This window comes from Liolophura sinensis, chromosome 5 (genome assembly GCF_032854445.1).
Source record: "Liolophura sinensis isolate JHLJ2023 chromosome 5, CUHK_Ljap_v2, whole genome shotgun sequence".
NCBI classification, from domain to species: domain Eukaryota; kingdom Metazoa; phylum Mollusca; class Polyplacophora; order Chitonida; family Chitonidae; genus Liolophura; species Liolophura sinensis.
The window spans coordinates 11,287,068-11,313,061 of NC_088299.1; positions in this window are offsets into that span (position 1 = coordinate 11,287,068).

Below are 25,994 nucleotides of genomic sequence, written 5' to 3' on the forward strand. Positions count from 1 at the left end.
TCGGTATAATGAGGACATTTCATTATTGTAACAAGGATTCATTCCCTGCATTTTATTGGCCAAATCCGGCATCTTCTCAGGGGTTTCTTTTACCATGTAATGGCGACTCCTGTCTAAGAAGGATTGAACATTCGTATTTTGTAATATCAGAAGTCTATTACCTAAAAGTATGCAACTTACCTATAGCAAATCTCCACCGCACTTTACACTCTTCTTCGATCTGTAACACATTACGCGACATCTCTGCGCAGCCATGTATTCTTTCTCTCTCTGTTGAGCAGCAAACGTTTGAGAAACGGATGATGTATGGCGGGGAAAAAGGTTCCAAACACATATGTGTTGAAACAGACTTTAAAAAAGTACGACATTAGAGAGTTTTGTAAAAGGACAACAATGTCTTTGATAGTAATTGTTTTAGAATTGCCTGTAAATATAAAAATAGGGAATGGGCTCTTAACTGCATAGCAACAATAATTAGCGAAATTGATAGCTTTTAAATACTGGCTATCGGGTTTCAAGGTGTTGTAGGAGCCGTTTATATAGATTTCACATGATTCAGTTCACAATTTCCACCCAAGAAGATGGCGCGAACTTCTACAGATGATGTAGAACGTGTAACTGTGCCGTGGAGACTAGCTATAGGAAAGCTGCATACTTCTAGGTAATGGACTTCGGTAATATACATGTATGGGTACTACGGTAGGTTATTAGTGTGTCAACAAATCATCACCGCAAAGGCAATAATGTTTAACAGACTTTGACCTACATTGCTTTAAGCGGGGATTGTTTCCCTTTTACCTCAGTTACCTTAGTTTCTAACTTATAAAGCAATTAATAATGCGTCCCCTTGCCCCTTGGATGAAGGCACCGGTTTGAATAGCAATGAGCATTATATTATTGAGTACAAACCGACTGCTACATTACAATTTCCTGCTTTTTATTGACAACCACACTAAAAATTATTCCAACAAAAGGCAGAAATAATAGGCCTAAAGTTCACACTTTGTACTGCCTTGTTTCAGAGATGCCTAATGTGCAAAATGGTTATTGGCCTTGTCTTTGTGGTCTTCCTGCAGAACACTGTTTATCCGTTACTTTTACTCTGAGGTTTTTACCCAGTACAGTTTTTATCCCTGACTGTATCTCTGTGATTTATATACAGTAATCCATCTATCCGTGACTGTATCTCCCTGGTTTCTGTACAGTACTGTGTCTATCCGTGACTGTATCTCCCTGGTTTCTGTACAGTACTGTGTCTATCCGTGACTGTATCTCCCTGGTTTCTGTACAGTACTGCATCTATCCGTGACTGTATCTCCCTGGTTTCTGTACAGTACTGTATTATCCCCGACTGCCTGTCCGTGATTTCTATACAGCATTGTATCTGTCCTTGACTGTATCTAGTCGGTTTCCAGGTGAACCGTTTCATTCCATGAAATATTGATTAGGAAGACCTATTTTTTGTTAGTGAGGCTTAGTCAGTGCTAAATCCAGGGAAGAAAATGTGAATTGTCGATAATAAAAAATTTCGTTTTTTAAGTGTAAGATTTCGCAATCTGATCAGTGGTGTTAGATCATTTCGGGTCTGTCAGTGAAACATTTGTTTTATCATGGACTACATATAGTCAGCTATTCGATTCACGCCCCGCCTATATATGGCACTTCTGCAAAATATGAGTTTGTAAACTGACTAGTTGGATGCGAGGTAATTTTGTTTAAAAGCCAGGTTTTGGTTTTCAAAGCTTTATAATTCTCGTTTTAGAGCGTGCTCCATAGCAACCAGTGTCTACGTTTTTCTTATTATTCAAATCTCAACAATTTCAAAATAAATGACATTACTCATTGGACGCCCTGTCGATACTGTTTTCAATATATCATATAAACATGAAATGAAATACAAATATGGGTTTTTTTGTTAAGAATTAAGGAAAACATGCATGTGTGTATTCGTCTAAATGGTGTTCAGTCGACATTCACACAGTTTCTGTACATGATGGTGCTTTCTGCACTGCGGTGTGATACCACATATTGCTTCTTCGTGCTAATGTCGATCCCTGTACGAATTCTATTGCACTGTACATACCTCGTCTTTGAGGCTGAGTGAGGTTGTCGCGGTGCTTACTTCCGAGTGATGATGTTGGCGATGTGCCCTAATGTCAAAGATGTAACAGTGAGGAGGAGTTTTCTTTACCGACTTAACATATTGATTTTTTCTTTTGTCTGTGGCAATCATCATTTCACTCCCTCAAAGTGTGTTTACTGGAAATGCTGCAAATCGATCCCTGCTATGAAGTGAACTTTAGAGGTTAGAAATCGAAATGGACATACACATACCAGTGGTCAGTCACATGTCAATACTGGCAACACAAATTTCCAAACAATCTACAGCCTGATGCTAGGATGATGCACCATTTTCTGTAGCGCAGATTCATACGGGAATGGCGCGTAATTCCTGAGTTTGAGAACCGTCTTAGTCTTGTCTATATTGGAATATGTTTGGTCCACCCATATTACCCCTTTTCGACGCGTAATTATTGAGTGCGAAAACCATCTTAGTGTTGTCTATATGAGAAAACGTTTTGTCCATCCATCTTATCCCCTATCGGCGCGTAATTACTGAGTGCGAGAACCATCTTAGTCTTGTCTGTATGAGAATACGTTTGGTCCATCCATCTTATCCCCTATCGGCGCGTAATTACTGAGCGCAAAAACCATCTTAGACTTGTGTATAAGGGAATACGTTTAGTCCATCCATCTTATCCCCTATCAGCGTGTAATTACTGAGCGCAAAAACCATCTTAGACTTGTGTATAAGGGAATACGTTTAGTCCATCCATCTTATCCCCTATCAGCGTGTAATTACTGAGCGCAAAAACCATCTTAGACTTGTGTATAAGGGAATACGTTGAGTCCATCCATCTTATCCTTTACCGTAGACTTCTCTTCTTTCACATCAGGCTCAAATCTTTTTATTAATTTGACTTAGAAATCAAAACAAAACATAATATTGTATAGGTTTCGTGGTTTGAAAGTTCCTGCAACAAAAATTTTATGAGGGGAGTTTGCCACAAAAACAACACAGTGGCCTCGATCTGACCCAATATCAGGCACATAATTCAAAAATACAGGGTCACCAAAACAATGCAAAGGCCTGTGTGGCTCAGTTGATTATCGCGCTAGCGCAGCGTAATGACCCGGGAGCCTCTCACCAATGCGGTCGCTGTGAGTTCAAGTCCAGTTCATGCTGGCTTTCTCTCTCTACGTGGGAAGGTCTATCAGCAACCTGCGGATGGTCGTGGGTCGCCTGGATTTCTCCCACCATAATGCTGGCTGCCGTGGTATAAGTGAAATATTCTTGAGTACGATGTAAAACACCAATCAAATCAAATCAAACCAAAACAATGCAAGCATGAGAATCTCAAATATCCTTGTCTGAGAAGGAGATTCAAATCACGTATCGGGTGACCTAGCGGCTGGTTGGCTGATCAGGTTACTGGTGCATTCTATCCTCAGGATATTCGCGTCAAGACAGAGCTTCAGCAGAAAAAAAAACATGAGAGAAAGATGGGTAAGTTCCAAATCTGATCTGTTGTTAACTTAATTGCTTCCAAAGTTCAGGACATATCTCTGCACTCATATAACAGTAGTGACGCATCTAGCGTACAACTGAACATGCTTATTAACCTTGATGTAAATCTAATATGTTGTTCAGTATGAAGCAATTTTTTTTAATTCTGTCCAGTATTGAAACTAATAGCATTTGTCACCAATATCATTTTACACCACAATTCTAAGAAACCACCGGGGTATTCAAATCACCAAAAAAAAAAAGAAAATCCACGGGTAACCGTGTTATAAAAGTAACAGTTGCTGAAGTACTGTGCTTTACTCAATATTGAAGACAAGAGGATATTAAATCGTTTCAGTTCTTATGAGAATTGACGAGTTTTCTGTACGGTGTCAAAATACCCTACCAAGAGTTGAAACTTCTTCTGAAAACTAATAATGGTCCCAAAGTTCTTCTTCAAAATAAAGTGAAAACTCAGCGAATTTTTGTAGCCTACAAATAAGAGTGGACCTGGTGGGATTTTACCGAATCATTCTGGATCGCGTCTTGTGACTACAATAAGTGTCTTGCCACTTCCTTGACTATCACGTCTAATGCGAGCTAATTTCAAACAGGAAATTGTATGCTACATCAAAAGGTCTGAAATTCGACAATGCGATTATTTTTTTGTACCTCTTCTATATTGTCCCGCAAATCTCCTGTGACTACTCTGACTAATAACTTTCCCGAGTGCAAGATGCCATTTACACTACGGTTGTCCGCGTGCTCTTACCGTTATATCACCCGGCCTGTGCACCATTTCCAGATTAATTTATTTTAATTTTTAATTTAGGCGGCTCATCCACCTATAAACCTACACATCTAAATATGTATCCAGTCGAGATTTCTCGACTTACAATCTCTTGTGAAAATTTTGTGCAGCGTATTAGTCAGCTAATTGTTTCGGAGTTTTTATCACTTTATTAATGTCAGAATATTTCTAGTTCGAAACCTTATTCAGATGAACATTTTTGGAATGTTGCACAGTTAAAAGAATTACACGAATGTTTGATTAATAACGTCTACGTGAAATTAGGCAGAGCGATGCATCAACAACATATAGTTATCCCAATGGGTTCTACATGGAAGTACGCTACCTTATTATTTTTTCACAAAGCCCATTTTCTATACATTCACCAAAACTTATATAGGCGATTTCCCGGAAATGCATAATCACGAAATCAACGAAGAAGTGAAGAAAACAAAACCCAATTCAATAGAATAAAAGAAGACCACTTAATCTCCCGATGACACAACTTATCTGCATTATGTACTTGTGTGCATATAAATAGGATTGCACTCTCATCGGCTGTATGTTAAGAGAGATGACTTTAAAGTCGATATATTCATTTACGGATGGCAATATCACATATGATGTATACATATCTCGGTTAGTGTGGAAGACCTACATGTGTAAAGGAGCGGTATACACATGGTGCAATGTTTAATATCACCGTTGTGATTATGTGAACAGTTATAGTAAAAGTGTAACTCAGATACTTTCATACCTTTTCTTGCTCTATATATTTAGCAGGATATTGCCTATCACACAAAATGGAACCTTTCATCATAAAGTGTGACTAAACACTGGAATTTAAAAATTCGGATATTACACAGGTGTCCTCGTCGATAATGTCAACTTCAAGTATATTAATTTATTTATTCATTTGATAGGTGTTTTACGTCGTACTCAAGAATCTTTTACCTATTCGACGGCGGGCAGCATTAGGGAGATCCCACAAGCATCCTCAGGTTCGTGGCATACGTTTCCACGTAGGGTCGGGGAGGAAGCCAGCATGTGCTGTGCAGTTATCGCGTTGATTTTCACATTGTTTCACGGTTATTGGACTAAACTGTGATTATGATACTATGCTTTAACACTACTGTGTCAAGAACTCTTAATATCTTGCAACCAATGATAGGTACATGTAGGATTGTAAGCATGATACCGTCAAAGCTCAGGTCGATCAAAGGCGATAACTTCCGTAATGTTTTATGATTGAATACCCCCATGCTTTTTTAAAACTGTATAATAAGAGTGAGTGAATGAGTGAGTGAGTGCTTGGGGTTTAACATCGTACTCAACAAATTTTCAGTCATATGACGACGAAGGAATCCTTAGGGTGTATGTAATGTCCTTGCTTGTCGTAGGACGGATTTCTAGGGTGTATGTAATGTGCCTCCTTGTCGCAGGACGAATTTCTACCGCTCTTTTATCTAGGCTGCTTCACTGAGACGACTAACCGAAGGCAAGTAAGGCACCCCGCCCGAGCCATTATACTGATACGGGTCAACCAGCCGTTGCAGTATCCCCTTTATGCTGAACGCCAAGAGAGGAAGTTACAACTTCCTCTTTTAAAGTTTTAGGTGTGACTCGACCCAGGATTTCTGTATAATGAGAGCCTCCTCTTTACAACTGAATGCCGTGGTTAATGTCCCTTAAGTACTGTTCCTCACAAGATAAGATATTGTGGGAAAGTCATTGTTTCTTTTCAACATGACTTCTGAACGATCGACATACACTTGTTCTTCTGTATATAACGTTGAACAGTATTGATTTTTATTCTGAACCGATACCGAACAGTAAATACACAGGCCCTACCCAGTCAAGATTGGATGCGTTTTTTGCAGTGAAAAATGAACGTAATTGTAACTCAATTGTGTCCCTCAGGCATCCATGGGTTCATCGATGGAAACCAATAGCTTTATACCATTTCTTCCGTCTTTGTTCACTGATCAATAAATTCTTATAATATCGTTATCTGTAAACATTTTTACAGACAAAGAAATTACATTCGTTCTAAAGCTTATAGTGATCTCCAAACGCTTACCTATTTCACTCGTGTGTCGAACCTTTAATGACCTTTATATTCCGAAGAGCTTGCAGAGTCATATGTCATTCCGTCAGCTTGGGATAAACTGAGCCCAGCTCAATTTACCAGGTGTGAAAGATTCTCAAACGCCCATTACGTCAGCAGATAACAGAAAAAAATTAACTCGAAAAAAGAGAAAACATCAGCAGACAGAATGAAAAGACGTGAGAGGGGCGCAAATATCCGGTCCGATTTGTTTAGTTTTTAATGAAATTTACTTTGATTTGAGCGTCCGAGTTCTCATGACAGTTTTTCTGCCGAAAAAGTTTTCTCTCTTTTACAACAGGTTTAACATCACCGTTATATGTACGACATGTCTTGAATAATACACGGTATCTATGGAGACTGCTGTGGAATGGCAGACAGCAAGTCCATTCGCTGGAAATCTGTGGCAGATTTCTCCTAAACAATCAAAGTCAATGTTTATTATTTATACAATACTGACTTACACTTGGATAAATAACTTTAAAACTGCAATTTTTTGTGACGATAAATCATCAGTTTCCAGACAGATTTTTCTGGAATATTTTTTTCAAAGCTCCAAAGAAATAGGTTGACTAATTCATTGAAGGATTTAGTGAATGATCGGGTCCAAGACTGTGATTGCATTTTGCAAATACATATACAACATACTTCAAAAGAACTGATCAAAGTAAAACTGTATATACTATGTAGGATGACAAATGTAATGCTGAGAGTTGACAAATGGTCATAGGTAAACGGCGATATACAGCCTCCTGCTAGTTTCCATAAGTTAGGATTTTTTTCTAATTGTTCATGTAAATATTTCAATATCAGTAATTTACGAGCTCCCCTACACCTTTGGCCACAGTACCCTTATAAGCTACAGACACCGAGGGTTAATCATGGAATGCACACATAAGACGTTAAAACACGCGTAGCTTCTTCTTCTCTGGTTGAATAATGGAAAAGACGAAACTCTGGACATCCAGGTGTATGCTGTGTCGGCGTTAGTCACCGTGTCTCGTGTTTCGGTATCTTGTTCCAGTGATGCATGCAATAATGTAACACTGTCATATTCCATGGGTCTAGCATTCCAAATAAACAACAACCAAACAAGCAAACAATGGGGCGAAACGGAGGAAGGATTATGAGTGAACATTTAGTTGACATCGTTACTTCCCATTAGCCAAGATAATATCAAAGCTATTAAAAATCAACTTTGAAGAAATTTACTTAAATTCAAATAACCCTCAGTGATCGTCTGCAGTATGAAAAGCTAGATCTTTTAACCTCTCTTAATCTCCGACTTAATGATCCATCATGTGTGCCAAAACATATTTTGCTACCAAATCTAAATGGAAAATGTTGTGGAGTAAAGCACCATATAATGTATGGTTGGCGTTAATCTAGATATTGACATGGTCTTGTCAACAATGCGTGAGATAACATACTGGTGTTTCAGCAAGATTATGGCGATTTGAAACTCGGCAATACAGCAGCGTCGATGAAATGGTTGCTATTTTACAACTCTCTATACAACCATTTCATCGTTGTTATTTTACAACTCTCTATACGACAGCCGCTCTACCGTTTTTCTACTATTTAAATGGTGTCAACTTAAGTTGGCATGTCAGGAGTAAGTCAGTAGTCCCTTGCCGAATATTCCCATACTTTATCCTAAATTTACTGAATTTTCCTCTGTCTGCCTAGGTTTTTTTATAACATTATTTTGTGTATATGATACAAATGTATGTTAATTATGAATTTCGAGGAAGTGAGCAAGCGGTGACTAAAAGGTGAATAAAAAGGGACTAGAGTTTTTATACGACAGAAGGGTATTAGTGCAAGAACGGCCCTAAGGAAAACAATCTGAAGTTTGACTGGCCAAACAAAAATGTAAGTACATGTTTTTGCTGTACTTTGATTTTTCACATCGGATTCCTGTTATTATGTATCATGTGAGCTAGCTTATTGCCAGTGGTTTCCTGGGGGAAAAACACGGAAAAACACCCTTACAATCGAATGGATCAAAACCAGATCTTTGCTGACGAACTTACAAAAATATCGGCCGAAGAAGGAAGTACTTACAGAACGTAATGACCTACAATACTGGTATTAAAATGACTGAAAAAGATAATCCCCGAAGTTACGGGTTGTTTCTCGTATAATTGAGCACTTCAGCATGGATAAAAACTCTTATATTGTTTTTGAAAATAGGAGATTCACTGGCCTGATTTGAAATAATAAAACATTATAGATAACTGTTCATCTCATGAGGCCTTCAGTCGAATGTATCGTTAGATTAGCGTAAGACTGTTTAAAAGCCTGAAAGGAGTTTAAAACCATTGTTACCAAAAAACAATCTTTCTTCCCTTGGGATTGAGGATAATTTTGTTTGTGTAGCATTTAAGAAGTAAACGTGTAAAATTGGGAAATACTGAAATATATCAAACATTTATCTGCGTATTTTCCGAAACTAACTATAGGTTTTTAAGTAGATTTTGCAACATTTGTGTGATTATTATGGTGCCCGATGAAAACCATTAAGGCATCTTCATATAGATGTACTCTCCTCTCATGATGATTTTTGATGAATAATCAAACTGATATAGCATTAAGTTATGGATACTTTCACTGTTACCTTACTCTGTAGGTTTTAAAATCCACTATAACATAGTCGAGCAGAAATGAATGCTGTCATAAACCAGATGTAATGTCCCTAGTGTTGTGGAAGTTGACTGAGATGTAAGGAATTATCAACTTGAGAGAAGTGAAAATGATCACGTTCGAGAGCCCAGTTGGGACATTAAATCACTGAATGTTGTTCATCGATATCGGAACTAACCATCGTCTGGTGGCTTTATATATTACAAACAAGTCAGAGAGGCACACAAAAGGAAAGTAACGGCAGTAGAATAAACTCACGTGATCCTTGGATATTAGCACGAAATCGATGCCTTTTGCCTCTTGAACGTGTGATACTACTTTGTGAGACTGGTATTGCTTTCCTTGAGCGCGTGATCGTTGTAAATCATGTTTTGTGGGATATCATGTGACCGTGTGTTCACTAATGGAAACAAAGGATCATTCTATGATGCTTATAGCTATTAAATCTTAAGATTAGAACCCAGAGCCGCAGACCAGTCTATTGATGTGGGACAATAGAGATCTCCTTGATCGGTGGCAGTCTTTGGATTACCCCGGGGCCTCCGTGGCAGACGTGGTTAGCACGTTAGCACGGCGCAATAACCCCAGGCGCCTCCAAACAATACGGTTGCTGTCAGTTCAAGTCCACCTCTTGTTGCCTTCCCCTCCGGCCGTACGTGGAAAGGTCTACCAGCAACCTGCGTGGGTCGTGGGTTTCCTTTGGGCTCTGCCCGGTTTCATACCACCATAACGCTGGCCGCCGTCGTATAAGTGAAGTATTCTTGAGTACGGCGCAACACCAATCAAATGAATAAATCAACAAAGTGTCTTGAAGGTGACAAGAGTTTTGTTCATATAACGATTCCGACTGTCAACCATACCAGGTCTCTTTCAAATATAATGTTTCCGTGTTTAATACGAATATACTTTGACAAATGTTTACACGTGTAAATCAAAAAGAACGAATAACGATCAGTCACAAGTCTTATCAAAATCGAGTTTCCCATCATCATGTTTTGTAAAAGACAGTGTGAAAACGCCGAAGTCGTCTAAAATATGTTGGTTCTTTTTTCCCAGGATTCATTGTCATATAACGTCAGACACATATACAAGTGTATCCAGCCTTTAGCAGTGTGCAGACTGACGTGTCCAAGCCAAAAGGTAGTTCATGCGAATGTTCCCCAAGAGAGGCTGCTCAACACGTGTAGGTTGTATATAATGTGACATGCCCAAGATAATCAAAACGGGAGAGTATTCGTCGCTCAGACGAATGTAGAGTGACGGCCTGATCACCGCCCTCGTGAGATTTCAGAACCAGGCGAGATTACAACAGTAAAAAAACCGGTCAAGCGCAAGTAATGTCTTTTCTTTCTCTTATGTGTCCGCTATTTCTCGTTTTATACGCAAAAATTTTACCGTAATATTAAGTGTGGTCAGTATATTGTGGTGAGGACAGTATACCACTGTAACTCATTCATATTTACTCAAGAAGTTTGCCGTTAAAACGGTGGCGATCGGTGTTAGGTGAGACGGACATTGAGTTGCTTGGACAATACCACTGGCGTTTGGCTAGTAATCAACGAAATTTTCCACCTGTGACATAAAGATATGCGCGGCATGGTGTAATAAAAATGATATTCATTAGAGGTTAGGTTGCAAAAACGACCACACCACCGAACAGTCACATCGAAGGATTCTACACATTCCGCACCCAAAGCCCGGGTTCAGCCATAAAAAAATTCTTCCGTTCACAATTTATCAGCCAATCAATTTCCGTAGTTATGTTTGTCAAAACCATTTCTATATTTGCTAAGTGACACAACATCAAAGGCCTATTTAACAAAGTTACCAATCTAAATGTGGTGAACCTAAACCGCAGGTTTAACAGCGTACCCAAATTCACAAATTTAACACAAGGCTGAGATTCCACAGACGACTTTATATTGTCTTATGTTGAACGCAGTTGTGCGGTGTAGTGCCTCTTGCCAAATGTAAACGCGTTTTGTGTAAATATATCACGTGTTATATCAACATGGTCTGCACAATGATGGGAAATACTTTTTCCATAGTTTCTTTTTCATCTGTGGCATGATGGTCTACACGGTGTTTAGGATTGTATTGCTTAGTGTATACTCTCTTCTACTGAATTCATGCCTGTTCTTCAAATACATTCTCAGCGCGTTATATGTTATTTTGATACAACCTAGACTCACAAATACAAGAAATGTCGTCAAGTATTAACTATTCCCGTTTAATGTAGTTTCAGTATGTTTGTAGATGTTCCTTTCTCCTAAAACATAAAATTTGATTTTCCAATGGGGAAAAAGACTCCCTGAATATAGAGGTAATTTTAAAGCGAAAAGTTTATTGCACTCTTGTGGAATCAAAAGTAAAACCGTTTGTGGCATGTGTTAATCTGGGGGATATATCGTTAGCACGACACTTTGTTCTGTCAGAGTGGTGTAGTTTTGCTTTATTTAGTTAGAAACTATACTTTCTGTATGCTGGGTGTCAATGCTGGTGCGACGTAAATTATCAATTGTACTAACAACCTTACTTTATTTCAAGCAACATCTGTCCATCTTCAGAAGGGTATGTGTCAGATAAACTGGATCTCTTTCTGTGTCCACCATTACAGATATTAGTATACACTAAACAAATTCACTAAATTCACTAAATTTTATTCCATGGTTATAGCACTATTTGGATAGCGGAACTACAGGTAGTTTCTTACTGAGATAGAACTATAAATATGTCTGACTTACCGAAATGATGTTTGCACCAACATTAAACACCAACGAAACAAAAAACACAAATATGGATGGCTTAACTAATCATGACAAACGAATCTACCATGAGAGTCAAAAACTATAACGTCAGTTTCTTTCAATATACCATCTTCACAACAGAACTGTCAACTGAGATGCTGGATACTGCGGTTCAAATATTGTGATCGTAGGCAGTGACTAAAACATTTCCGGTTTCTGATTGCTGTGGAGAGCCATACATCGTTTCTACTTCTAGGGAGAGGTTTTATGTAGAGGGCCCATCTTTGACAGGTTACCTTTGCCCACCCGTGGGTCTTCGGCCGCTGATTGCCACTAATGCCCAACAAATTAGTGGCAAAAAAGGCAAAAAGTAAAATCTATTTTTCTTAACAAAACTACAACATTTTTCACCAGCCCTCCCAGAAGTTCCAAAGGGCCGGGAAGGCGGAGGTCCATGGGGCACGAATGTCGCGGTTGTGTTAAAACTACGGCCTCCACGGAGTTCCTAACGTCTGCGTCTAGATGGCCTCTGTCAGCCACCATATTGATCAACTATCTACGTTAGTCACTGGACCTGTGTTCGCGACCTGTGATGTAGCATACAACATATTCTCACAATAGTGGGGAAAGTCAAAGCAAATCTCTAAGGGCAGGATAGGAATTCATCACCTTGGCAGACGTGGGTGATCCTTTGTCAGTTTACCAACTGGATAATTTGTGCAAAAGTCAGCACAAATTATCCAGTAAAATTGAAGTTTTGTAACGAGATAAGAAGCTTGGAACCTGCCTCGCTCTTTTCTCTGATAACTCATTGTACCATCAACTGATTCTTATCGCTTAACCGTTTTCTATGCAAATCCGATTTAGTCATTATATCAAATTCTAAACTAATGCTTATTAATAATGCAATGATTTAAGATAACACTATGTTGAAATGTTGTCCAACACTTTTACACAATTTGAAGAAACCCCTTTTGTTTTAACAAGTCGTGAGAAAGTTCCCGAAGGAAATGCAAAGAAATACATTTCCGGAAGATTTCCGCTGTCTGCAATTGAAGTAACATTAGTCTGTATCCTCGTCAACACAGTCACATTGCGTATCCTCAATGCCATCCGTGTCATTACCCCACGATAATCAGTATTGTCATGATCATCATCCCTATCTATAGGCCTAACCCTGTCGCTATTCAACCTATCTATGTTCTCATCCATACCTCTATCGCCATCCACCATTTCAGTTCTCAGTTCTTTATCAATGACACTGTTCACGCAATCTGCATTATTCCCGCCCTTTTGATTCTTGTCTGTATTCTTATTCCTTATCCTGTCAATCTTTCGTTACGTATTATACGTGTAATGCCAAAGGACATTTTGTTGTTGCATGTTATATCGTTAGAAAATCTCATACATTTTGAAACCAGATGATCAAGTACGATGAACGTAATTTCAGATAAAAAAAACTAAGAGAAAAATGGACTAGTTCAATGTATGTATGTAATATGTATGTATGCTTGGAGTTTACCTTAACAATTTTTCAGTCATATGACGAGGAGAACTCATAAGGTGTGTGAACATGAAACGTATCTTCTTGTGGCAGGGCGAGTCCATGCCGCCAAAGTGCCGCCACTTAAGCATCATGCAGAAAACAGAACACCCCACACAGTTACATTATACCGACACCGGGGAAACCAGTCATGTTTCCCTGCTCCAACATCTCAGTCATGAGAGCCAAGCGAGGCAACAGCAAGTATCACTTGTAAAGTCTTTGCTATGATTCCAGAATTTGGTTTGGTTTAATGACTAAGCGATAGCTAACTTCAATGCTTCTGTGAGGGCGTAATGTTTGGGGCCCCCATTTTTTTTTGAAACATTATGGAGAAGTCCGCTTTTCGCACATCAACTTGATACTGGAGTGGTTAAGGTTTTAGTATGTCCGACCTCGTTCTGCCGCTAAACTTGACGACGTGTTACACTACAGTTTACTCAGTGTGATGTTGTTTGATGTTTCCAGGAGAAAAGGAACCGATCCTAAACCTGGAAAACCAGTAACACTTCCAAATCTCAAGATCTCTGCATACATCTAACAGTAGGAACGCGTCTAATGTGTCTCCCCACCGCCCCCCCCCCCACCCCCCACCCCCACACACACACATCGAAAAATCCTTATTCCTAAGTATAACATGGACGTGAATATAAAACTTTAATACTTTATTAAGAACGCACCGTGACATTAACAGTTGCGCTCATTATGTCCCCTGAGAACTTAAAGATAATTCTCAGTGTCCCTCGATGCCATTGCCTGTCGAGTTATTTAATGAAATAGCCCTGAGTGCGAGGTAAAATATAAAAACAAGTTGAAAAAAAAACAAGGTTTCGCTCTATATGCAACAGTTTCCATTTCTGTTAAATATTGAAACTCGTAACACTTTTTTCTCATCAAGATTTAAGACTTTACACCCAGAAGTCTGGGAAGCATTTGAGTCTCCGAGTCACAAATTAAGGAAATTCACTGGTAATCTCTTGATAAATTTAGAATCACGGAAGCACCATGATTTAGTCAAGAGTATGAACCAAAGCATATTAAAGTTTTATAATTCTTATGCGAATTAACAATTTTTCTGAACGGTGTCTAAATATCCGATCCAAAGTTGAAACTTTCAACTAGAAATACACCCGCGGCTCTCTTTCTAAGAAAAAAACAATTGTTGCCTTCAACTAATAGTAGAAAAGATGGGATTTCGCCGAATCATTCCGCACAGTATCTTGTGAATACAATAATTTTCTTGTCACCTCCTTTGCAATCAGGTCTAATGCAAGGCAATTCAAACGTAAAAAAATTGTGTGTTATATCAAAAAATCTTCTATCTGATAATGTGAACGACTTTCTATACCTGTTCTATATTGTCCCGCAAATCCCCACTCATCACTCTGAGTAATAACATCACTGAATACAGTTTGTCCTTTACACTACCGTTATATCAGCCGACCTGGGCACCATTTCTAGATTAATCTAACTTTATTTTTATATTGATTTTCTGAGGCACTCATTTAACTGATAAAATAACGACGACTCGTATATCGCTTTCAGGCATGTCGTCTATGATGTGTGATGTTACAAATGTGATACACCATTAACTGAATAGGGAGGGGTACTATTTTCAACATAGTATTCAAGTGAGGCACACAGCACCTGTCATGTCGTATTCCATGCGATTTGAATACCAAAAGAAACAAGCATACACACAAACGGTGGAGTGGGTCGAAGACTTAGGAACGTATATACCATCTAAGGAGGAACATCTCATTAGCAAAGAGGAAATCAAAGAAATTGAAATGAAATGTTGAAAAATTATCTTAAATTCATATCACACTCAGTGAACACCTACTATGTGAAAAGCCAGACTCCACCACCTAAAACTCGTCCACTGATCTCTATTACACTGATCCTCATCAATTTTTCATCAACAGATTTTGATGTCAAAATGTTGTGACTGGCTCCGATAGCTCAGCTGGTGAAGGGCCCGTTTCGGGCTTCGGTAGATCCAGGGTCAATCTTGGGTCTTTTAAGACCTTAAAAGAGGAAGTTGTAGCTTTCTCGCTAGGTTACCTTTAGCATTAAGGGGATTGTCCAACGACTGTATAACGGCTCAGGCGGGGCGGCTTACTTTCCTTTGATAAGGCGTCTCAGTGAAGCAGCACTAGATAAAAGAGCGGTGGAAATCCATCCTGCGACAACAAGGCACATTACATGCAGTCTAAGGACTCCTTCGTCATCATATGACTTAAAAGTTGTTAAGTGCAGTCAAGGGGTCAACGTGGACAAAATTGCCAAGTTTCTGGGAGTTTCGTGCGGTTACTCACTCACCCAAAATGTTGTGGATTAAAGCACAGTACAATGTTTTGGTTCGTTTGTTTAGATATTTGCATGACCCTATCAACAGTCCTTGCAATATATCGCTGCTTCCGCTTGATTTAACAGCATACAAAGGGCAACCTGAAACTTTCAAACTCGGAGGTACAGCAGCCTCTGTGTCCATGGTATATTGGGTTGTTTAACGCTGGGATTAAGACAGACGTCTCTTAATCCCAGTTTAAGGATCCTTGTCTGCGATGATGTTGCCTTTGTCTGGTCTTTCAATTCTCGAGGGGATCTCTAGCGGGGAAATGGTTGTCATTTTACAACTTTCTATACAGGAGCTGCCCTACCGTTTTGGTTACTATTTAAATGATGCCAGATTACGCTGGCATGTCCTGGGTGAGAAAATACTCCCTTGGCGCATATTTCCAATACATTCTTTATGGTAAATTGCAGAATCTTTCCTCTTTCTGCCATGGTCTATCAACATTACTTTGTGTAACGGACACAAAGATATGTCAACTATAAATCTCGAGACAGTACGCAGTGTCAAACCTAACAGAGTACAAAAAAGGTCGAATAAAAATGGACTAAATCGTCTGTACGAAACGGACGCATACACCAGAAGGACACAAAGGAAAAAAACAAGTTCAGGTTGTTCTGGGCAAACAAAAATGTAAGCACGTGTTTTTGCTTTATTTTGATTTTTCAGAGCGGATTTCAGTCATTGTGTAACACCGTTGTGGAGTATAGGTCTGGTAAAGCCTGTTCATTGTCCGTGTTTGTCGTGGGAAAACGACACCCTTATGACCGTATGAAGCAAAGCCAGATACACAACGAGAAAGACCGATACAAATATCGACCTATGCAGGAAGTACTTACAAAAACGTAGCGCGTTGCCACATCAGAAATGACTGACAGAGAAAATCATCCAAGATACAGGTCGCTTCCGGTGTACTTGAAGACTCCCGCAGAACATGACTAAAACGGCTGTATTGTGGAAAATAGCAGATCATTTGGCCTGCAACTGGTGCCATGTGAAGCAGGAAATTGTGGATGCTTGCCTCTACTTCGTTGCCCACTTAGAACATAATATTTCAGTGTGAATCGGCTGTGATATAACCTTTAACAGAGATTCAAGTTGTGACCAGCTTGATGTAGTGTTCTTAGTGTCGTGGGATTTTGTGTGAGATATATAGTAATGGCAGAAGTTGTGCCCTCAGGAATGTGTCAGTTCCATAACGATGATCAGAGCTGCATGTCAAACAGAGACAGAATTGGACGGGTGGCACGTCGCCAGATACATGTAGGCTCGGAAACCTTCGGTTTTAGGCATAAAGCCACCGACAGGTCGATGAATATTGGGTTATACAGAATATCTCCTTGGTCAGTGAAGTTCAAACGTAGCAGTCTAATTCACTCATTCAACGAAAGTCATGTTAATTTCTATGTCTAACAGAAAGCAGTTGATTTTCAAGAATTGCGCTTAAGTTGACAACAGAATTGTTCATGCAACGGTTATGAGTGTGAGAAAAAATGTATGTGGCGAATGTGATTGTGCTGAATTTCCCATGCATATACATTCCAATATATATTCTAACAAGAATACATTTTGACAAACGTTTAAAGGTTTAAATCAAACAGAAACAGTAAAGATTACATTACTTCATCAAGTGCAAGTTTTACTAAAGTCTAATCATCGTGTTTCGTTAAACAGCGGGTGGAAACGCTAACAATTATACGCCGGATAAAACACGTTGCTTCTTTATTCCCAGTCCTTATACTGTCATCAGTTTGGACGCATTGACACGTATGGTCAACCTTCAGTAGTGTGTAGACTGACCTGCTCAAGCAGTCAAAAGGCTCAGTAGTTTAGCCAAAAGGAAGTTAATTCCAATGCCCCCCCACGAGATTCTACTCATTGAGCACCAGATATATATTTAATTTGACATCTTGTCCAAGATGATTAAAACGGGAGAGTAACAGCTTTACAGAGGCTCTGGAGTCACGGCTTGGTCACCGTTGGAGATCTCGTGAGATTTAAATACCAGACGAAACTATAACAGTATTCTGCACGTAACTGTACATTCGGAATACAGGACAATACCGAATTTTAAAGTTTCAAACAGGTCGTTCATGCTGATAGAGCAAGCGAAAACAATGCTTATTCATTCGCTTATGTGTCCGGTATTGTTCGTTTTATATGCAAACATTTTACCGTAAAAGCGCGGTCATTTAATTGAGGAAAAGACTGTACCACTGTAAATCAGTTATATTTACTAAAACACTTTGCAGTTAAAACGATAGCCATCTCCTTCAAGTGAGGAGGGTTCTGAAAGACCTTTGGTCAGCAATTAACGAACATTCCTACCTGTTGTATACAGAGAGCGAGGTAACTACATATTCTGGGCCGAATTACGTTATCGTAAATCGTATCGTTCACATTTCATCAAGTAATAAAATCTCATGTCCACGTATGCCAAAACCATTCCTATGTGTGTTAAATCAAGTAACACAAAAGGCCAGTTCAACAGAGTTACCAGAGTAACCTCAACTAAACATCTCCAACGTGATCCGCAGATCTAAGAGCGTAAGCATGCATCTATCCAATAATTCGAAATGAATTTGAAAATCGTCACTGGACGTTATGTTGCCATAAGAAAACGCACGGACTGTTGTGAGATTTAGTGCCCCCTGCCAAACGAGGTTTGTATAAATAATCAACATGGCAGATAACATAAGAGAAGAAATCTTCCGAGTTTCGGCCTTGTTTCTTTTCAAAGGAGAGCATGTTGTACACACTGTTCAGGATTGTATTATTTCTTGTATACCGTCTACTACGAACTTTGAAAACAGGTATGTTCTTCAAAGACACTCTGAACGCGTTTTATATTGTTTTACAAAGCCTAGACTCACAAATCCAAGAAATGTCATCAAGATTATACAAGACATGCATGAAAAACTATTCCCCTCTCACGTAGTTTCATTTACGGTAGGTTTATGCATTTATTTATTTATTTCACTTATACGAGCAGCATTATGGTGGAAGGAAACCGGACAGAGCCCGGTGGAAACCTACGGCCTTCCCACGTACAATTACGGTAGGTTTCCTAATTGATGAAAGATTCCCTGAATTTAGACATAATTTAAAGGGAATAGTTTATGTTACACTGATGAAATTCAATGCGAACCACTTTGTGGCGTGTTAACCCTGGGGATTTACAGTTAGCGCGGCACTATGGTGTATCGTTAACATTATATAAATAAAGGAGATAAGGTAATCTACAATCTTCATGAATGTTACATTTTTCCGACCATTTAAGCTTGTGTGCAGTGAGAGCGCAGTAATCTTCCAATTCCCTGTCCTACGCCCACCCTCCCAAAAAAGTCTTGCTTGTACGGACTTACATGTACATTGTCACAAGACACAAAGATATTCTAGGATCTATGCCAATACTGTGATGCACACGGTGTGAAATGTATCAAAATAATGCATGATTCAAGCAGACTTGGTTTCACAAAAGCAACCATTCATATTGCTGTAAAATATAGAACACTCTTTTTTACATGTTATTTTACATGAAATTTGTTGAGTACCACGCGAACTTTGACTCCAGTCTCACGAAGTACATTTGGTATTTGCGCTTATGCTCCGCTAAGACAAGCTTCAAGAAATCAGATCGTGGGATGTGTCGTTTTACGTGGTATCTACATTTAGTCCTTTAAGTTGTACTCACCTGTGACATTTGCGATGTTCTAGCAAAACAGCATGTGCACATGATTCCGGGAAATCGCTGCCATCGATACTACAGAAACAAATCTGTGGGGAGCAGGACTGGAAATCATCACCTGGGCAGAGGAGGGCGGTCATTTGTCAGTTTGCCAACAGGATAATGTTTCTTGAACTGTGCAATGCTAAAATTGAAGATTTTGTAAAGAGATAAGCAGTTTGGCACCTGCCTCGCTCTTTTCGCTGCTAACACATTGTACCAGCAGCTGATTCTCCGCTTTTTATGCAAATCGGATTTAGACATTCCTTTAAAATCTAAACTAATGCCTGTTAATCATACAAGGGTTTAACTGAACACCATGTTGACAAATTGTCTAATTCTTTTATACAATTTCCTTTTTAACAAGCCATCGCTATCTGGGCGGGTAAGTTTCAGACGGAAATGACGGAAAATTATTTCCGGAAGGTTTAAGCTGTCTCCATTTGCAGTAACATTAGTCCCTATCCTAGTCATTCTGCATTCCCATTCCTATCCTATCTGTGTTCCCATCCGCATCCATGTTGTTTTCCGCCTTATCCGTGTTCCCATTCGCATCCCTGTTGTTTTCCGCCCTATCCGTGTTCTCATCCGCATCCCTGTCGTTTTCCGCTCTATCTGTGCTTCCATCCACATCCCTGTCGTTTCCCAACCTATCTGTGTTCCCGTCCGTATCGCTATCATCTGTGTTTCCTCTCCCTGCTATTTTCGCATCATATCTTATTTATATCAGTGCCGCATTCCAATACAAAAATATTTTCTTTTTGGCGTGTGAAGTTGTTAGAAAAAGTTATGCACGTCTGCGCCATCACCATTCTCATCCCTACTCCCCATTTCAATTGTCATAAATATTCTTATGCACATCCATATTCTCATGGACGTTCTCATTTAGGGGTGATAACTCTTACCGAGTCCTCAGAGTGTCTAAAGCTGACATGCTCCATCCCATATACATCCATATCCATGCCATTCCATATGCCCCATACATTCCCTTTTCCATATATGAATATGCACATCTTTATTCCGGCATATTTCCTGGGTATGCTTCATAACTGTACCTAGTTCCACTTAATCTAGGAATTCTGTACGCATCATGCTGGATAAAATCACCACTTTGGAGCTATGAAAGGTTTTAATCAAAACGTAACTGAGATACATTAACGTTTTTGATTCACGACTAAGAACATTCATTGTGCCTTTTCCAGTATTAGTGAAACCTGATGAATGCTTTTATTTACAGGACTCCGTCCTAAATTCTGACTTTAAATTCGTGCTTTGTTCTGTGGATTTTTGCGTTGAACGTTGCCTTGGAAACTGGTTTTGTCTTTATTGACTTGGAAGGTTATGGCTAACGGCTGGTATATGAATGTCTATTGCGACGCCTGGGTTCTAAATATTTCCGACAGGAATCGATTTTTGCATTTCCAGTAAATACACTTTGACGGAGTGAAATGATGATTGTTGTAGACTACAAATGAACATAGCGTCTTTACGTCAAGCCGTTCAAGAAAACTGCTCCAGCCGTTACACCCTTGACATTAAAACTCTTGTTCTCTTTGCACTTACTCTGCAGAGCAAACGTCGCTCTCAAGTAAGCGCCGTGATAGCCTTACTCAACCTAAAGGAGGTGGTACGTAGTATAAAACTGCACAGAGATCGAATTTAGCAAGGGGATGCAGCAAATGGTATACTGTCGCCATGTCGGTAAAATGTTATCAAGTACATCTAGAGAGTTAACAACTGATTGAATGCCAGTCAGACGAATCCATTTATTTCCAAAACGTTAAGATTTGTATATAAGATAAAGGTAGCCATTGCTTGTTATGGAGAACGTTTTACAGAGGATTTGTTCCGTTTTCAAGACTTAAGACTCCTTACTTCAGTGGCATTGTCCACAGATTGAAAGAAGTACCACAGAGCAACAAAGAAGAAAAACCAACTGTAAAAAGCTTTGGAGGACAGAAGCTGGTCAGTTTTTACACAAATGGTATTTATGGTATTATGGTATTTTGAAGAAGGGCATTCAACGCGCATTGCGCGATGCGTTTTGTGTGGTATCGACTAGCTATCATAAGCAAGTATTGGAAAAATTGCCCGATGTTGTCCATGATAAGGCAAAGCAATTTGACAGACAGATCCGAACTTCTCTAACAACATCATTCAGATTGCAAAATATTAAACAATTTTTTTATCGAACAATTCATATTTTATACCCGCGGTTCTGCAGTAACTCGACGTAGACAATCGACACTCATGCCAAAACGGCTACAGTGTAATACTTTTGATTTTACGTCGATGCCAAACATTGGGGGAAAAAAAGTTCATTGCAATAAATGAACCTGATATACTGAACAAAAATATAAACGCAAAACTTTTGTTTTTGCAATATTTCACAGGATAATGCTGTGACTTTTGTCAGTATAGTACCAAGGGATGGCCAAGAGCAAAACCCAACACCAGTGTACATTCCAGTCTCCAAAGTGTTGTCGATTTCAACCCTATTTTGATCCGTCAGACAGGTGTGGCCCTAGCTGCACTATTCAGTAATCTCTAAGGTCTTCCCTGGCACTCCTTACCCTCAGATGTACAAAATGCCACTCGTACATCACAAGTTCTGTCGATTCAGCACGATAGCTAATCGCCCGCAGGCCCACACGTCCGCCTAACGCGTGTAACGACCACCAACCAAGACCACCATATTCGCCTCCACCTTCGCGACCGTTTCAGGCCACCTACTGCCACAGTTAATGAAAGAGCTGGGCTCCATAATAAGCGGATTTCCACTCAAACGATTGGGAATCGCCTCAGAGAAGCGAATTTGCGAGCCCGTAGAACACTCCATGGTAGACCTTACCTTGCGCGACGCCAGAGTTGGCGTGACTGGTTTAACATTGATGTTCGTTCGCCTTGGCTCGATGGCGGCGTGTTATGTTTTCGTATGAATCCTATTTTCAGCGACACAGAGCCGATGTCAGGCAGCGGGTTTGGCAGCGGGTCATTTAGCGCTATGCCGACGCCAGCGTTGGGCGTAAGTATATATACGGTGGGGGCGGTGATAAATCATGGCCATGGCACTCATTTCATTGACGGTAAGTTGAATGCGGTAAGATACTGTGATGAAATCATGCGCCCAATAGTCGTTCCATTTGTCCGGCGACATGGGTAAAATTTCGGCACGACAATACCCTTCCTCAAGTTGCTGCTGAATTCAGAGAATTGCCGAAAACGTTGAAATGCTCGACTGCGTATTCACCTGATCTGCTTCGAATTGAACTCCTGCGTTGTGTCGTCTTCCAGCGCGTTCGTCAGCAACTTCCAGTTCCGGGTAACATCGCGGAGTTGCATTTGTTTCCTAACCTGCCTCAGCGTTACCATCGGTTGTCCGTTTTCATCAACTATGGAAATGTACTGATGGGAGTCCATTTTATGCCCCTCCCCTTCCCCCTCCCATGAAAATCGGTATTGCAATTAGTTTGATTTTAGTTTTTAAATTCAGCAATTTTATCCAAATATTGGATGTTGCGTTTATATTTTTGTTCAGTTTATTTGCTGGGCTCTGTCAGTCCTCATAAACCAGTATGTCTCAAAGAAATGAATCTTCACAGTCACATTCCTAGGCATAAAACGGTTCACATGAAACCACTCAAGTAGGTATAATGATAGACAGATACAGTGTTCTATTGAAACCACGGAGATATAGTCACGGGTAGGTACAGTGCTGTATAGAAACCACCGAGATACAGTCACCACGGAGATATAGCCCTGTATAGAAACCACGGGGATACAGTTACCGATAGATAGGGTCCTGTATAGAAACCACGTAGGTACAGTCACGGATAGATTCAGTGCTGTACAGAATCACGGAGAGATTCAGTGCTGTGTAGAAACCACGGAGGTACAGTCACGGATATATTCAGTGCTGTGTAGAAACCGCGGAGGTACAGTCACGGATAGATTCAGTGCTGTACAGAATCACGGAGAGATTCAGTGCTGTGTAGAAACCACGGAGGTACAGTCACGGATATATTCAGTGCTGTGTAGAAACCGCGGAGGTACAGTCACGGATAGATTCAGTGTTGTGTAGAAACCACGGAGGTACAGTCACGGATATATTCAGTGCTGTGTAAAAACCACGGAGATACAGTCACGGATGGATTCAGTGCTGTGTAGAAACCACGGAGGTACAGTCACGGATATATTCAGTGCTGTGTAGAAACCGCGGAGGTACAGTCACGGATAGATTCAGTGCTGTGTAGAAACCACGTAGGCACAGTCACAGATAGATTCAGTGCTGTGCTGTGCTGCTCAGACCTCATAATCTTTGACATTCTGGTCCCTGGTGATTTCATTCATTCACCCCGAACATTCCTTGCGTCTTTCAAGCAATCTTGAAAATGGCTGACTGCTTCTCTTTGCATGATTCCGTGTTAACGTCGTTCTATTTATATTTTCTTGGTTTTGGTTGACGGCTGATATATAAATGTTTCGACATAGATATTAATAACTGATTTGCAGAATAGGCCTCTCTATAACAAGCGACAGGCAAAGAAGCACAAAATGTCTTTTATAATATATTTAATTAATTGTTGTGTAAAGTAATATTCAAGAATGTTTCCTTTACCTTTTCATTCAGGTTTCTCGTAAGAACCCTGTGGAGTGATCCAAAATAGTAGGGTTCTGTGATAACAACACAGCAATACCGTCTCGAACAGGTGTTTAACTTTCAGCCTGCTAGATTTCTAAAGCCGTAATAAATCACAATTACATGGCATTGATTTCCTCCATATATTGCTCCAAACACCGTGCCTTGTGCAAATAACACAACACTTATTTTAAGCTGAGTTCTTGTAAGCTCGTGTTCACGGTGATTACGGGGATGTTTGCTCTGCAAAGTGGATGTACAGCAAATTACAGTATTGATGTCAAAGATGTAACAGCTAGGAAAGAGCTTCATTTTAACGACTTTGCCGTAAAGCCACAGTTTGAGATATCATTTTGTTAGCACCAATCAATACTCCATCAAAGATATTTACTAAGGATACACAAATCGATTCGTGTCAGAAAACTTCAAAAGTTAGGCATCGTAGATGTTCCAGGTCAATAAACTTAAAGCCAGTTTCAAAGCAACATTCAGCACAAGCAAGAAAGAACTGAAATTGTAATTCAAACATAAGTATTTCAGCTAAACTTTCGCAGCAAGTCTTCATATATCCAACGTAGATTCACCACGATGCATGTATAAGCATCCTGACCTTACTTCCGGATTTAGTGGAACGAGAAACAATGACGAAGCAAATTCAATCTTTCACCTCCAGATCTTGAACGTGTGACCACCGGCTGAAAATAAGTTTTGTGTGTGAATGACCGTAAAATTAGTGTTAATATTGACGGACCTGTTTATGTGGACATTTATGGAAATATGGATATGAGAAAAGTACTTGAAAGTTAAATGGAGAGTGTTGATGAAGAAAAGGATAGAATAGAGATGAGTATGGAGGCATTGGTGAGAATGTGATGGCGGAACAGCAGATTTAGAGGAATGATGATATGGACGACGCAAAATGTGGCTATGAATACATTGTTTCCCTGTAAGTTTTAAAGAACAATCTGTAATACCTTATGATGCACTTGTATCACCAAAACTCAACGCTATCAAAACTCATCGTCGACGTCGACTTTGTGGGTCGTCTTTGTTTCCGATGTTAAGGCCCCATATGTATATAATACTCGACGTTGAATTTTAAATGTACCTTTAACCTTGAAAAACTCGAGACACAAAGTAAACTTGACGACGTGTTTCGGATACGTCGAGTTTTGGAGTTGATACACGTACCTTTTCGTGGAACAAAAGAACACTGTAGGTAGTCTACGCTTTTTTCTGATCTAAGAGTAGGCTCTCACAGACATGATCGTTTCCTTGCATTAAATGAGCCATAAATTGTAGTTCACATGGTTGCAGTATAGTTCTACCTCACAGATGAAACAAAACTAGTCAGAAGTCTAGTAAAATTGTTATCTCACATTAAAAGAGAATTATATTAGCACTATGAATGGTCTTCACGTGCCAAACATATACACAGTTAATGTTAAAATCACATTTGTAAACATTTGTCAGGTACTGATAAAATACTATAGAAATTCTAAATTTGTTTGTGGTAACGTTCTCTGTTTTGAATATAGATAATACTACCTACCATGGAGGTATTCTGATATCACACAACATACACAGATCAACCCCGGCCGTACGGGGAACAGTGTGGCATCAACCTGCGAATGGCTGTCGGTTTCCACCCACCATGATGCTGCCTGAAATATTCATGAGTACGGCGTAAAACGCCAATCAAATAAATAAACATAGATCAAATATAGTACACATACATGTAGCTAAGACGATCTTGTATTGAAATGATGATATAACGAAATTTTTAAAAGAAAACAGAGAGCAAACATTACCAGATACAAACATTTTGCAATAGATAGAAACTTGTCAGCTTATCAACGAAGAACAGAGGC